We start from the raw sequence: 13646 nt of genomic DNA on the forward strand, positions 1-13646 counted from the left end.
CATCATGTGAAGAGCGCTGTTTCGGTACCCCCATACTCCTTAAGGGGGGTCATTTCCAAACTGCATTGTATAGCTTTTGGTGATTTTTGTTGTTGATGTTGCTTATGTTTGGTCTTTGTGAACAGAAACAGTGCAACATTATCTGTACGCTGTGTCCTTTGTCTGAATACAGGCTCTGTCAGTAAATACTATCAGACCGGACTGAGGGAGCGTAGGTGTATACTGCAGCAGAGCAGGGGCAGGTGGGAGCAAGAGAAACTTCTAAAACGTTTTGTGGGTGCTTCTTTGTGTCATACTCCGACCTGTTTGCATCCATCTCACTTTATTAGCACAATGTATTTCTGTCTTGACGTATAAAAAATCACTTCCTGTGTGCGGTGACTTGTTTTCATCATGTTACAGTTTGGTTTGGTGCAGTACGATACATTTTGGAATGGTATAAAGCCCTTGGTGAGGCTTGTGTTTCGATTGAGAGCGGTACCTTTTCTTGGTAAGCATGGTGTACGCTTTGCGTCAGCGAGCTACGTAGAGTCACGTTGTACCAATGCGACGATAGCGGACAATGAAATTGAACCAGACACAACAACCAACAACACAACAGACAATAACGGAGGACAATGTGGCTCGTTGTCAAGCTCTGTAAGGGAAGGGTATCTTAAAAAATTGCACGGTAGGGGCCAGTTATTTTGGTACTATTCCTAATTGAAGCGTAAAAACATACATACCGTATCGTACCAAACAGTTCCACTCAGTGGAAACACGGCTTCACATTTCACCAACCTCAGGTGTAATTTCCTCTTTAACAACCTCTCACACTGCACCGTGTGTGTGAAAGCAGACTCATCATGCTCACCTCAGGGAATGGCAGCATTTTGGTTCCATCAGGGGACTGATCTCACTTTCTATCGAATGATTCCGCAGGAGCTGGGTGTCCTGCTGCACACATGAATCAGCCATCTTGGCCTCTTTCATTTCCAGTGTTATGCTGACCCCAGAAATATAATTTAAATGCTTTTCCTCTCCACTCTTCTGCACTGGAGGAGGACTGGTGTGATGCTGTGATAGGCTTTTGGTGATGAAGTCCATCTGCACATCCAGATTTGGCTTGAAAGCACTTGGTAGGGTCCAGGGAAGCACAGTCGAACTTTAACTGTGAAGCTTCATCTCCTGACAGTGCTGTAAATGCTCAGCGGCGATTCATTTCTGCATGCGCCTGCACTCACAGTAAACCGGTGTTCATTTTCATGGACACCCAATCAGGATCAGGGCGATAGCAGCCATACCACAGGCTTCAGTGACCAGCAGAATGATAAGGTAACTCATTACAGGACCCCATTTCCAGCTCACACTTCCACTCACGTTGTAACTGTCACTATATGTCTCATGCAAGCCGTGCATCTCCCTGACTTCAGCTTGTTGATGGCTAACATGACGGCTAAATCTGCTGTTGTAACACTGGCAAAATAAAACGGCTTCCTATCTGTTTGATAGTTTTTATTACCTACTCTTATCTCTATCGCCTCCCCAAGGCCGGGTTCTTCAGATTATTGACTGTATCTGCACATGTGCACATGGCTTTTTTTTTCTATCCTTTACCAAAATCACAAACTTAAGTATCAATGACGCAGTCTTTTTGAAAAACGTTCAAGCTGTTAACAACAGAGATGTGCTGAGGCATTCACCGCCAAGCCATAACCAACCATTTCAACAACTGAATGCCGCCACAATATGGCAGACACGTGCAGCTGTCACTCTTTCATCTCTTTCAACAATATGTAGACTTGATGTGGATATCTAATCACCTCCAGGGCCAGTTCTTGATGAATAGCAGCTTCACCACTGGACCTTCTAAATCTTCCGGTGGCATTTCATTATCTAAAGCTGTTGTCGGACATGGAATTATGGGTCTGGACATTCTCTGGAGTTTGCTGTTCATATCGTCTGGGTGAGCTGAGCTGCATCCAGGTGAGGGATGGTGACTGGGCTTCAGCTTGCAGGAAGCGGGACACCTGCTCATTGACTTGCTGTGGATTCTCTGAGTTTCTCCTGCTGTCTTCTCACATGAGCTGAACTGAAGATTATACTTGGGAGCTGGCAGGCGAGTCAGTACAATGCATTCTAAGGACATTTGTGTTCACATGCCGTCCCTCCGCACAATCTCCAGAGTTCAGTGCATGTCTGAAAGCTTAAGATGCACATGCTCTACATGTTGACTTCAGGATTGAGAGAAAACTCGCCTGGATTTAGACGCTACTACAACTCCTCACTTTGAGTAAAGGCTTATTTTTTACCGGAGCTCAGGCTCACAGATTATGTAATCTCATCTGATAGCCATCTTTCAGTAAAGGCCGGGTGAAACCAAGTCAGAAATCCTGCGTTATCCATTGAAGGGCAAGCACATCACAGATGGGGAATCTGATTTTGAATCTTGAGTTGCAATCGTTTACATCTTGCAGACTTTATTGCATATTCAGACATATGAATGTAAGATGTATGATGTTAGATTTTCCTTCACATGTTGACTGGCTTAACTGACTGACTTATTTCATCCCTGCAACATCAAATATCTCTCTCGTCTGTGGCGATAAGGCACAGTTGTATAGAATTGCAACTATGGGTTTTTGGCTCATTCCTTCCATTGATTGTGATGGCTGTGGTCACAAGCCTGGCTACAGTCTCCCAGCTGGACCACCATGGGGAATAGTCATCTTTTCTGGCTAAACTCTGTGGTCTCTGGGTCTAACCCAGCTTCAAGATAAAGCACTTGGCAAGAAGAACATGAAAGTGAATCTTGCTTTGGGAAAGCTTAGTTAAAGTTGCAGGGTTGGCAGATAACTTGACTGCAATCCTTCACTTTCTCACTGCAGTGACTGACTTAATGATGGAAATAATGACCTTTTCTTTATAATTGGAACACAGGTCTCAGTTTACACAAAAGGTTGTGTTAGGTTAATTCAATGCATAAATAGAAGAGAGATGGGATGTTATGTTGGGTGAAACCTTTGTTATCTCGACTTGGAGATTTTAATTGTCTCTGACAAGTTGAAGGATGATGTGTTTCTTTGAGGACACCACAAATATGTCTGCATTTCTTTGACTTTTATTTCAACATGTTCCCATGATTATGTAGCTCGCTGTTTTCTGATGCCAAGGTTAGAGATGATTATCACTGTGGGAATCAGGTAATAATGTGTTGAACAACCAATTGATTCCATTCCAGTGGGAAATTGAGGGTCATTTATATGAATAGATTATGCTACTTTGAAAACAAAAGAAGAGGTTACCTTGGCAAACAGAAATATGAGTTGGTTTCTTGTTTTACAGCAGTGAATCTAATGTGGAAAATGCTGGACATAAGGGTTGGACAGCCTGGCGACTCCGTGGGCTGAGTAAAAGCAATGTCCAGAATTTGTGTCAAACCATGCGACTTTGTTACACTCAGACTTTCCTGCGGCTAAACCTCAATAAATCCCATGGAAATGAACCATTTTCAAAGACTGAAAAATGGACAAAGCTGATCTAAAATAGCCAGTATCACAGAAGACAAATGACTGCAGGAACCTTTTTGTCTAAGTAAGTGCCTGTCCACAGGGCAGCTGTCTGCCAGAGCGCGTTACGTAAAATGACTGAGTACAAAAAAAATCAACAAGCTGCCTCCTGTGCAGAGAGTGGACGAACAAAGAAGTAAAAATAAATGCAAGAAACTAAGCACACTGTGGTATTATCTGCTTTATGAGAAACAGAGTGAGTTACAGGGACAAAGAAGAAAGTAAATGTTACACAGCTTTCTACACTCAAAACACTGATGACTTTTGTTGACACGTGTAGAATCTGCTCGTCTGTTGTCCAGTTAGTTATATATTTCAGTCTCTATTAGTAAATTCGTTTTAAGTGTATATATTTCCTCTGTGCAGCTGGGAATCATCTTCATGTCTGTCATATTAAAATATCAAACTGAAACTGTGCATTTGTTAGTTTAATGTCAGTTTCATCATCGTGGCAGTCTCAACCCTCAGTGGTTTCTGTGTGTTTTTAAATAACAAAGCTGACATTTTCACGTTTATTAATGAAATACTGCAAATAACACAATAATGTCTGACAGTTTTTTTAATATATATATATACACATATTGCGTGCCATTGTTACATCTGTTTGTTTTTTTATCATCTGGATTTGTAAGGATTGTGTTTCAACACATGAAACAAAAAGTATTTACTGCTTACAGAATACAGATTCCCCATAACTGCTGAGTCAAAAGCTTCTGTTCTCACACGGATTATGCATATTGCTGAGTAGCGGGATGTGGTTTGTTGTTATACACACTTGTTCGTCGCCCTCTTTGTATTCTTTGATTAAGGTCAGCGACATCCAAAGTTGGCAGAGTGGCTGACAAACTTACTGCAGCCTTGATCTAAGACTGCACTGAGGACACTCACTATTTGTATTTCAGACGGTACGAGCGGAGCTTTTCTTTTTACGCTGACCTTGTTATTTGCAAGACATGTGTAGTACTTTTCTTTGGCTGCTGCTGCGAATGCTGCTGTACATTTCTCCTGACATTTGAGACCGCTTTAGTTCATTTACTACAAATCATGCACAACTATTAGGAATGTAAGCCCCTTTTTTTCCATGCGGTCTTTATTGTTTCTGTGGTCAAGTGTCAACCCTCTGCAATTCACTCCTTGCCCACCAGTAAGGGATTATTACTCCTTTGCTCAAAAACCCACCGCCCCTCTCTCTTTCTGTCTCTCTCTCTCTCTGCCATGCATCTGTCATACATTTCATTTGTAAAATACTGTTTTTGCAGGATGAACATTTGTGGGAACCACTGCACACTACAATAACAAAGTAGTTCTACAAAGTGGCTTACGTTCATCTTACATTTCAATTTACTCATTAAGGCAAAATAATATACTGTGCCATCTCTATAGAGGGAGCTTTGACAACTTAACACGTACAATGTGACAAACAGAAAATGCAAGCAGATGTGTCATCTCAGAGGTCCAGTGTCTAACGTTTAGGAGGATTAATAGGAAGAAAATTAACATACTAGCCCTAAGTATGTTTGTATAAGTGTATAATCGCTTTAAAATAAGAAATGATTTGGTTTTCCCAGTCTTAGAATACATCTTTTGATATGTGCTTTAGGCAAGGACGTTGCCAGATGGAAGCTGCATTTCACATTTTGAAAAAGAATCTGACTATAAGGGCCGCAACTAACGATGTTCATGTTCTTAAATGTCTTGTTTTGTCCACAAACCGAAATGAAAGCTTGTTTTAATTATTTAAAAAATAATAATAATAAACTCAAAACTCAAAAATGATCAAAATAGTTGACAACTAAGGCCACCATGTTCCCCAAACATGCTTGGGAAAGGCTACACACCACATGTTGAGTGCAAGAAGCAAAAGATTATTAACTGTTGAGTAGGACGGTGTCAAAAATAAGAAGAGGTACGGCAACTATGGGATTGGTACACAATCCCTGTCTTGAGAAGAGATTTTAAGAAATCGAGAAAATAATGTGGGCAGGCGAGGAAACGGAACATTTCAAAAACGAATCAATGGGAGGTTTTACAAGACCTGAAGCAGGTGGCAGGTGCATTATTTCCCTGATGTGAGTCTTTCTCTGTAGTCTATCCAAAGCCTGCACCACTCAGGATGTGATGGATCCAGCAGCGTGTATGCCTGGAGGCTTCTGGATTGCCTTTGTTAGCAAAAACATTCTTACCTTTGGCTTTTGAAGGACAGTGTTTAAAGAAAAATAGGAATAAAAAGTTCACAGTCCCTTCCTTCCCATGAGGAATGAGGGATAGGACTGCGTAGGAGAAAGTGAGAAACTCAGCCAGAGCCTGGATTTCATACAGAGCTAACAAGGGCATATTCATTATTCATCATTCATGTCACCCAGTTCCACACAACATTCCTGTCAACTATTCTTGGATTATTTCTACATTAAGGCCACAATTTCAAATTACAATGCCTGGCTGATTATGCAACAGTAAACATCTCCTTCATCTTAAACATATGCATGTACTAATAACACGGTAAAGTCGCTTCAACAAAACCATCCATTTAATGAAATCAAATATTCAACTCAAATTCTGTGCCGTCTGTGGAAAGTGAAAGATGAGAGAAAGTCCCGTTGACTTAGATGTTGCTGTACCTACATAGTTCATTATAGAGCCATTCATTTGCCCTGTGGTCGGCGAGGTAGTGATAGGAATTATTAATATGTATGGACCTCTGATCTTACAGGGGAGACTGCTTCAAATTACAGACTGAATTTATATTTTACACATTATATTTCCTAAAGGTTTTTGATTTAAGATATGCGTTTGGACCAGCTCGGTTAACCTGAGGTCCTCATCTATTTTTTAAAGGCTGTGGAAAGATTGATTTCCATTTTTAAACACTTATCATGAAGAGTGAAGCAGATTATGTGCTTGTTGTTTGTGTTTTTGACCATTAATGTTGAACATGTGTTAAATGTAATAGAAAAGAAACAAATTATTATATTCTGCATAAATTAGAATTCCTAATTATCCACTTGTCCTGAAACATTGTGAGACATAATTGCCTAATTTATGATTTTATGTTTAGGTTTTGCAATTGTGTGCACAGATACATCCCAGGCAAGGGTAAGGCATCAGATAAGGCTCCAGACTTTATTTATTTATTTATTTTTATGCTGCCCATAGATTCAATTCGTAATTAAAAAAAAAAAAAAAAACACAGAGTAATTTTGTAGAAACCTGCTGAGGAGGATTATTAAACATCTGCATCTGAGTGTTACTAAGTACAAGATGTGCCACTGCACGGTTATTTATTTTTACAATAAATAATATTGAGGAGACATGTCTGTGCACACACTGCTTGGCTGAGTAATGGATTTAGATCTCATCCACATGGATACAGAACTTACCCTATATGATCTTTATCAATAACGAAAAACAATGTATTAAACAATAACAATAATTAGAGTCACCTTATCTCTCGCTCCATGTTAATCCAGTGTGTGAAGCATATGTGAGGAAGAGGAGGAGGATGAGAGAGAAAATGTATCTTATCGGGTATAAATCAGCCTGATGTGAAAAGTCTGTCGCTGACTTGGCTCGGCCTGTTTGCACTACTGTATTTTAACGTCGATAATGTTGCTACTTCGAAAGCTCAATATTTTCTCAGGTGGTTCTTGGTATAAGAAGCTAGAGAACCACAGCTGTAGTACAGTATATATGCCATGTGGTGTTGTAACACCACCACAGAAATAAACCAAAAATGGAAGACGATGACATGGAGCATGTGCATAAAGCTTGGCGTTGAGACATCTTAGCAGGGTTAAGTGTTAGAACACTGTAGCTATTGTTTTCCTAAAGTTACATATTGGTTGTATGCATTTCACTTTGGGATCCGTTTTCCGAGGATAGAACTTTCAAGCTCCCAAAACGCTGAGTCTGTGTGGATAAAAAGCCGGTACGATACAAATCTTAGTATATCAGTATGGAGATTTCTCCCCATGTGTGCGTGGGTTTTCTCCAGGTTCTCTGGTTTCCTCCCACACTCCAAAAACATGCAGATTTGGGGATTAGGCAAATTGAAAACTTAAATTGGCAACTGTAGGTGTGAGTGTGAGAGTGGATGTTGTTGTCTCTATGTGTCCCTGTGATGGACTGGCGAACTGTCCAGGTTGTGACCCATGTTTCACCCTGTCAGCTGAGATTGGCACAGCGACCCTCATGTGGAGGATAAAATTGTGCAAGATGGATGGATTATTATTATAGATTGTCATGATCAGTTTGTCACACTTTGATAATTAGACTTATGTGAATATGACTTACATGAATTATGTGAATATGATTTATGGGAATTATGTGTATATGAGTTTGTTGTCGATAAAGTGTTTTGTGAACAAAGTGTATTATTATCACCAGAGGTGGAAATCGATGAATTACATTTACTCGTGTTACAGTAATTGAGTAGTTTTTTTGTTGTGTTTTTGGTAATTTTACTGTTTTTTGGAAGTACTGTACTTACATTATAAATCAAATCCATTACTGAGTAAAAAAAAATGTTGTCCTGAATTAAAATAAACAAATAAATCAAGCATCAGAAACTTTGGCAGTGAATGATGAGGACAGGTGAATTGGTGCTAATGAAGGTCCCTGAGTGAGTGAGGATATCGGAGCATTTGTGACCTTTGACCCATTTTGACGGATACATTATGTGTTTACATATGTTATTTTGTCAGCACTTTAATTTGTAAAGGTTTGCCTTTAATTAAAACAATTAATGTGAAATGTGTGCCCCATTTTCCTTTTTGCACGGCACAAGAAAGAACCCCAAACTTGTTAAATAAAAGTAACTAAAGTAACTTTTACTCTGAGGTACTTTTTGTTTTTACGTTAACTTGAATACATTTTTAAGATCAGTACTTTCACTTGTACTTAGATGAAATGTTATGAAAACACTGTCACTTTACTTGAGTAGAATATTTCAGTACTCTTTTCCACCTCTGCTTGTTATTTTTAAAGGTGCCATATGTAAGAATGTGGCCAAAAACAGTGACTACATTCAAATTCAAAATACCGAGGTCTTTTAGGTTTCGTTTTCTGACGTAACTGGCAACCCGTGGTCGCTCGGCAGCTGAGACTCTACTGACTGCAATGATTGGTAGACGGAAATAGGTGGCACCACATGCCAAAACATGATTTCAAAAACATAAACATGATTTGCAGTCTGCAAAATATATTTTTTAATGCAAATATTGTGGCTGTACTGTTGTTGTTGGTGAGTTCAGTTTGTTATATGAACATTATTCCTGAGTCTCTGTGACATATTAGGAGGATTTTTTTACGGCCAGTTGCTTTAGATTTATTACACAATGCCCCTTTAAGGATGTATGTTACTTTAAGAGCTAGTGTTGCTGGTTCCAGTCAAGTTGATGCGGTCGAGTATGAACAGTGTAAATAAGTGAGATTACAGTGCGTGTCACTTTAAGAGTCAGTCTTCGGGGTGGCTTCTTGATATTAATAGAGCTGCTGTGTCTTCCTCCTGTGACGTAATGTCCACAGCGTACAGACAGACAGACAGAGAGAGAGGGAGACAGACAGACAGACAGAGGTCCTGGCTGTCACAGCAAAGCGATAACCCTAGTCTAAACCAAAAAAAAAAAAAAGGAAAAGAAAATATGAGATAAAAGAGATGCTCTGCTTTGGTTTCGCTGCGGCTGAATAACAACACGCTGTAACAGCGGAGCAGCAGAGCCAAACTCACCCACCATTCAGTCGCTATTAGTCTAGTTTAATGTGCTGCCGTAAAGCTTCAACTATCTCTCTGTCCATCCCAGAGCAAAGAGGGAAAACAGCCAAGACACAGTCACACCGTCCGACATCAGCAACAAACAAAAAACCCCTCAAAGAGACGAAGCAGCCAGCCATCAGCCACCCAGCCAGCCTGCCACCATCTTAACAGAGACACACACACAGAGAGAGAGAGAGAAAAGAGGCTAATGCTTATTTTTGATCAACAGGTAAGCTGCTCCAAAAGGAATCACTAACGCACACCGTTGCTCTTTCTTCAGTTGGAGTTTAAACGGCGAGAGAAAGGGTTCTTTCTTGGCTTTAGAGTCGGAGAAGTCGCGAAAATGCACGCCGTCTCTGTGTGTGTCGGACAAGTGGCGAGATGAGATTTGTTCGCCTCCAGAGGCTGAAGAAGAAGAAGAAGAAGCTCGTATCGGCGAGTGAGTGTGAGTGTGTGTGTGTGTGCGTGAGTGCTGCGTTCAAGGGACAAATATCGCTGTTCGTTAGCCGTTGGTGGTTTTTTTTTACGACGGACAGCGGTCGGTTTGCGTCTTATGTAACTAACGGCCTGAGCAGCAGCAGCAGAAACAGCGGCGTCGGTCAGGAAAAGAGGGATTCACTGAATGAGAGGGAGGAATGAGAGAGAGGGAGAGAGAGAGAGAGAGGGAGTGGGGGAAAAAAAGAAAAGAGCAGCACCGCTTTGAATTCACATGGCAATTCACATTTAGGTTAGGACACACAAACGCTACACAAATACCAATTGGGGGGCTACTGCAAGGGAACGGCTACTGCTTTGATTTAAAGGCTGACTTTGTTGAAGGCAGCAGCAGCAAGGAAGTGGAAAGTCGCCTCAAATAGGTTTGTCAAGTTTTTGTTTCTTGTGTTTTTGTTGCTTTTATTTATTTATTTATCTGTTTGTTTATTTATTTTGACACTAAGAAGCATCCCGAGTGAGCGGAGGAAGCCGGTGACCCGGAGTGTCTCTGCGTCCACACTGTTCGCTGCCTTTTTTTTTTTTTTTTAGACGTTTTCATTGATAACTTTTTTTTCGCACACAAGCTTGATAAAGTTAAAGTTGAGCTTTTCTTTGCTGCTGCCGAATGTGACGCACGTCGCAGTGGAGGAAAATGCGGCTTCGAAAGCGACCTCGAAATGCTTGTAAAAGTTTGTTCGCTGGCTAAAAAGTGGTGTGACTCTGGATCAAAGAGTGTGTGTTTATTAGGTGCTTTACAGCCGATGTGGCGCTGTTTTTTTTGTGTGTTTTTTTTTTTTTGCACCTCTTTCATTGTTGGGAAGCACGAGAGGCGCATGGTGGATGTGAATTGTCGTAAAGGGAACATCATCCTTCCTCTGTATCAACTTTAACGGAGAACAAGCACGCACTGCAGCATTTGTGCTCATTTATTTGTTTGTTTGTTGTTGTTGAACTTTTCCTGAGTGATGCCGGGAAGCCTGAGATGCATTTCCACTCGACTTTGAAAAAGTTTACCCCCCCTTCTTCTTCTTCTTCCTCTCCCCCCTCCTCCTCCTCCTTCTTGTCGTAAGAAACTGTGATGTTCCTTTGAGATAAGGGAGCTGGGTAGGCATGACAACTCTGAGGGGAGAGCAGAGTATGTGCAGCCAGCACAATGAGGCACACACTGCTAGGAAGCCTTTTAACATAGTCCTTCACAGTTCCTCCAAATCTGGCCCCCAAAGAGCCGCTTATATGTGTGTGGACTGACTTTTATCCAGCAGATAACCTCAGGACAGTTTTTAAAGCAGAACAGGCCGGTGAGCGCTTCACTGTGACCCCCACACACCTGTACACAGCTCCCACTGTTTTACAAAGTCATTAATATTCTCATTTATTCATTAATTCAAAGCAAACACCTCCAGTTTAAAATCACCAGGAGATATTGCATTGACGTTTTTTTTATCGCACTTAAAGGAACTTTAAAAGTTTTCTTCTTCTTCTGCCAAATAGATTTTTGTGCAACTTTTGCCACTTTTGCATCAGCCGGAGAAAAGTCATGCACGTATGTTCCTGAGCTCATGAAAGTGCGTGGATTGTCACCCCAGAAAAAAAGGTTCCCTATGAACAAAGTGATTCATGGGACGTTTAAGGTTTAAAGTTTACTCTCTGAGTTTTAGAGGCAGCGTTGTAACACAAATCTTAACCCTGGAGCTGTAAACACAGGAGTAGATATTCAAGCGCCATAACTTGAGTGAATTTAACTTCAGGGACAGACAGGAGTGTACGCCGTCTGTTAGATTTACGATGATGACAAAAGATTTCTATTACATCTGTGAAAAGAAGAAAAAGAATCACCAAAACGCTGTCAAAAGTTAAATCATTTTACACTATAGACGCTTATGTCAAATATATGTCAAACTAAAAGTTATTTATCTACTATTATTATGTAATTATTAATAGTTCCACAAATTCTCGTTAATTATTTATGTTTTTACAATTCAAATTCATTTCTTTTTTGACAATTTATTATTTAAATGTTTGTCATGGATGATGAGTTTTGATATTTATCATCACATTTAAGGCACTTTTAGTTAGTTAATAATTTTTTAAATAAAGCTTTTATTTAAAATATTTGCTTTATTTGTGAGCAGTTTTCAGACGACGTGTTTTATGTCCATCATTGATGTTTTTAAAGATGTGACACACTCCCGCCTGCTCATCGTCTCTCTTTACTTTTTTTTTCTTTACATCCAAAGATATCGTCCCCTTTATTAAACTTTTAATAAAGTTTTAACAAGTTTCTATAAACTAAAATAAAAAAAAAGGACTTCCCTTTATCAGAGTAGCTTTATTACTTTTTAAGAAATTGTTCTTGTTTCCAGACACTGGATATTATTGTATCGTATGGCCTTGTTCGCTGCTCCTATTAAACGTCAAAACAGTTGACGACTTCCTAAAGTGAACCTCTGCTTGTAAAACTCTTTCCTGTGTGTGTGTGTGTTAGTGTGTGTGTGTGTGAGTGTGAGTGAGTGAATGAGTGGGAGAGATAGCACAGCACTTTTTTCCTGTGTGTGTGTCTGTATGAGCAGCCATGGCTCATTCATATGGCTGCAATATGTGAAGTCTCTGCGGTGGAACTGGGGAGAGAGAAAGTTTTGGGAGAGAGAGAACACATGGAGTGAGGGAAGTCTGAAATGTCCTGTTCGACTAGCTGGAATGTATCTCCTGTGTTTTATTGATGGTTTGATGTTCTGTAAGACATGAGGAACAACTGTAGTGATTTTGTGGGCTGCCATGCATTTGTCTTTGGTCGTTTTCAAAGTAGTGCAGCATTACCAGTGGGGGTGAAGGAGGCCAGTCAGAGCTAAAAAGGAGATTTCATCCCGGTTCAAACGGCTTTTCTGGGGGAAAATTGTACTTTTTCATTGGTACGCGCACAATTGATTTTGCTGCGTCAAAAGTCGAGGGGGGATCCGAAAAGACGGAGACGTGGAAATGTTTATTGTACGCTGTAATTATCTTTTAATACATTTTAACTGTTGTTGTTGTTGTTGAAGTTTTTCTCAATATAACATTTTATTAGTTTAAAAATCGCAAAATAAGTCAAATGACGTGGAACGTGGACATTTAGTTGTTCAAGAGCTGGAGAAGTTGCTAAAACCTGATGGGGCTGTGAATTTTCCACGGTAAAGTCAATAATCTCACCTAAGCTAGATAAGAAGCCCATTCATCAACAGAAAGGCCTCGGCAGTATTGACTAAAGTTTGTAAAACTTCCTCCTCTGGGTGATACGGTACAAGTGTCAGATGAGGTGTTTAATGTGCTTTACGCTATCAGCTGAAATTCATCACAGGTGAAGGGAACACGCGGAATAATTCCTGCTCATTTGCGGCCGTCTCTCTCTCCCTCTGGTGCAGACCGATGTGGTCGAGACGATTGCTCTGTGCGCGCTGTCCTGTTTCTTTGTCTTATATGAAGCAATGAGTGAATGCAAAAGAGTGATTTTTAGTTAGTCCTGGCCTGTTATTACTCTCTTAGAAATTATTTTTAATTGGATTCTATATTAACATAGAAGAAAGTAAGATAATAATCCACAAACTTGTTGCCCATTTCTGACGTGTTTAAGGAAGTGAAAAACAGTTTAGCTGAATAATTAACTCGGTTATTAGAGACTGAAGTAAAGCCATTGTTTTAAAATCAAAATAATTACTTTATTCCCTTTTTTCTTCGTTCCTTTACCAGCCTTTTTCTTTGTGTATTTAGTCTTTTTCTTTTCAGTGTTTTGACGTGTCAGACAATTAGACATGGAAAGCCTTGCTCAGATTATTATGGTTTACGTCATCACAGGTGAAGTGTAATTACCGTGCCCATACCTACAAATTAAGATCTCT

The sequence above is a fragment of the Microchirus variegatus genome (assembly GCF_963457635.1).
Source record: "Microchirus variegatus genome assembly, chromosome: 13".
NCBI classification, from domain to species: domain Eukaryota; kingdom Metazoa; phylum Chordata; class Actinopteri; order Pleuronectiformes; family Soleidae; genus Microchirus; species Microchirus variegatus.